General features: G+C 47.4%; 1 long non-coding RNA gene across 1 annotated transcript; it reads right to left on the bottom strand.

The window, feature by feature from the left end:
- Positions 1–1,158: 1,158 nt before the first annotated feature.
- LOC135368138 (uncharacterized) lies at positions 1,159–1,675 on the bottom strand. Its single transcript, XR_010414688.1, has 3 exons — positions 1,516–1,675; positions 1,385–1,449; positions 1,159–1,318 (listed from the first exon to the last, which is right to left on the bottom strand). It is a non-coding gene; the product is annotated as an uncharacterized LOC135368138 (long non-coding RNA).
- Between the last annotated feature and the right edge of the window lie 1,461 nt (positions 1,676–3,136).

Below are 3,136 nucleotides of genomic sequence, written 5' to 3'. Positions count from 1 at the left end.
CATTCTGCCTTTGCAAAAAAATTGCGAAAGAAATCATAAGACTGAAGCGTGGTATGCTCTGGTCGCCCAAAACGATGTCAGACAATTGATGCTGTCATTTTGTTCACGTGACAGTGATTTTCCCAGAGTTCATACTGCACAATACCCGTCCCATTTTTCCATGTACCCGCTCATTCGCCCAGACACCAGGAATGTTTCATTGCCAGCAGTAATAAAAAGAAAAAGAAGGAGTGCCGAGAGACTGGTTTTCATAACTGATTTATAAGCCCGAGCGCGCCGCTTCTTTATGCTCTGGAACCAACCTCCACAACACACCTGCTCTGAAGCGATGCAAACCAAACAACGCGAGAACGCCAAGGTCAACCCTCATTTTCTGTCCCTTACGGATGACATCCAAGTGCAGCACCACAAAGTCCCCAATTCTAAATACAACGCTGAACGGCAAGCCCTTCCCCTCCCACATATGACACATCAGATATAACAACCCGCTGCTCTTAATGCTGGAGCCATCCCCACAACACCACACCTGCTCTGAGGCGACGCAAAACTAAGAGCGCGAGCGCGCCAAGGTCAGCCCACCTCCCCTGCTCTTTGTTATTCTTCCAAGTGCAGCTCCGCCCAAACGACCGAGACCCCGACTCCAAAGCCTGAACATAACGGTGAACTGCAAACTCCCCCTCCCTCCCACCCACCAGCCCCAGATGAAAAATTTTCCAACTGGGACCAGTTCAAACTGTGTTATTGAACTGGGACCAGTTCAAACTGGGACCAGTTCAAAACCAGTTTGCAGCTGGTCCCAGCTTGAACTGGTCCCAGTTCAATAACACAGTTTGAGCTGGTCCCAGTTTGAACTGGGACCAGTTCAAAACCAGTTTGCAGCTGGTCCCAGCTTGAACTGGTCCCAGTTCAATAACACAGTTTGAGCTGGTCCCAGTTTGAACTGGGACCAGTTGAAAACCAGTTTGCAGCTGGTCCCAGTTTGAACTGGGACCAGTTCAAAACCAGTTGGCAGCTGGTCCCAGCTTGAACTGGTCCCAGTTCAAAATACCAGCTTGCAACTGGTCGCAGCCGAAGTAGCAACGTTTCTCCTCCAAGCGGAACTGAGCCACTCGGGAGCTCATTTGGATATCCATGATGAAACCCACAGATGCATGATACTGAAATAAACATGAATTATTTTATTGTGCACTTCTGAAACAGACATTTTGTATTTCACGATGCAGTTTCTCACTGACTTTACAGAAACGGTTGAGGAACACAGGAAGCATTCCGGGCAGCCGTGGAAGTCATGCCATCAGTTGGTTTTCTACGTATAGAGCTGCCAGAAGACTATCATTACTAATTCATTTAGTTCACTATACACACATGTGTCGCAGACACTCACCTTTCCTGTGTATCCCCCGTTACAGGAGGCGCTTTTGGAGTCCGACATATTGCTTCGCAGTCGTCCTGTGAAGCACAATATTATTACCAAAACATGAATTGAAAGGCACAACTACTCCACAACAGACTGACATGCTTTTCCGATCCACGCCACGAGTACTCTGGTGAGCTATGCGGATTCTAGAGCAACCCGTGTTTTCCGTGTGAAGGATCTGAAACACGAGAATGACATGCATTAAAAGCGGGAACGCGCAGACTAACGGCACATGATGAATAAAAGAACGAGAAACCAAGAGACACTTTTCACAGCGTGTTGTGAGCAAAAAGTTGCTTTGTTAACGTTAACATCGCATTTGCATAAACCGGCCGTTGGTCGTGAAAAAAACGCGTCCATATGTTCTCTGCTACACACTGGGGAGACAAACTTTACGTGCAGCAGGACGGTACCATTATTTATATTTCTGCTTTATTCGCAGGAAGCAAAAAACACTTGAGCATAGCATACTCCCGATGAAGCAGTCTTCGCAGCTGCAACAGAGCCGCAATCGCATGACACCTGTCTGGTCGTACTGAAGCCAATGACGCTCGCTGTAATTTATATTGTCGCATGTCACGCTAATAACATTAAGAGCAAAAATGTCACTTGGGGCATGCTGAGACTAACGCGAAAAGTCAAAACACGGCAGACAAGCGCGAACGCTGCATCTGGAAGCAGCAAGCGACCGTTACACCTTGTTCAAAAGCGTCATTCATCAGAGGAGCAGGAACGCACAAAATATGCAAACATAATAATTCCAAATTAGCTTTTGTTAACATTAGCGCACCTTCAAAAAAATAGAAATATGATTTTTTTACTATAAAGTTGCTTTCCGATCGTCCCCCCAAACTTTCTTTCGTAATCTTCATATATGTTATTACAAACCTATCCCGGAACCCCCAAACCGAAACTTCTCCCAAACATGTCAGCTGGTCGAGCTTGAACTGGCACCACTTCACTTTCCAGTTGCCACCTGCCCAGCTTGAACTGGTACCAGGTCATGTCCAGTTGCCACCAGCCCAGTTTGAACTGGCACCACTTCACTTTCCAGTTGCCACCCCCACCTTCAACTGGTACCAGGTCATGTCCAGTTGCCTCCAGCCCAGTTTGAACTCGTACCAGTTCATGTCCAGTTGCCACCAGCCCAGTTTGAACTGGTACCACTTCACTTTCCAGTTGCCACCTGCCCAGCTTGAACTGGTACCAGCTCATGTCCAGTTGCCACCAGCCCAGCTTGAACTGGTACCACTTCACTTTCCAGTTGCCACCAGCCCAGCTTGAACTGGTACCACTTTAGTTTCCAGTTGCCGCCAGTTTGATCCCACTTGGTTCCAGTTCATGACCAGTTGGAGGCAACTGGGAACAAACTGGTACCAGTTGACTTCCCAGTTCATTTTTTTGCCTGGGGCAGCAAGGTCACACATACAACTGAAACCTTCCCGCCACTTCCGTTAAGCTCAGATTATCACAGGGCACGAGAACAGGTACGCTGAAAATGGGGTACCATATTCATGTCTAGTCATGCTTACTTGTAATGCTTGCTTCGATGGGCAGTTGTATGCACCCATTCAACCGCCCACGACTAATGTCAACCCTACACCCTAAACCGCAGATTTCAACTTGAAAAACCCATCGCAGGGTCTTCAATATCTCATCATCGCACATAAGTCAACATCAAACTCAGCATCAAATCATTGCCAGTCACTCAACATTACT

This window comes from Ornithodoros turicata, chromosome 1 (genome assembly GCF_037126465.1).
Source record: "Ornithodoros turicata isolate Travis chromosome 1, ASM3712646v1, whole genome shotgun sequence".
Lineage (NCBI taxonomy): Eukaryota > Metazoa > Arthropoda > Arachnida > Ixodida > Argasidae > Ornithodoros > Ornithodoros turicata.
This window is presented reverse-complemented; position numbering and strand designations above follow the sequence as displayed.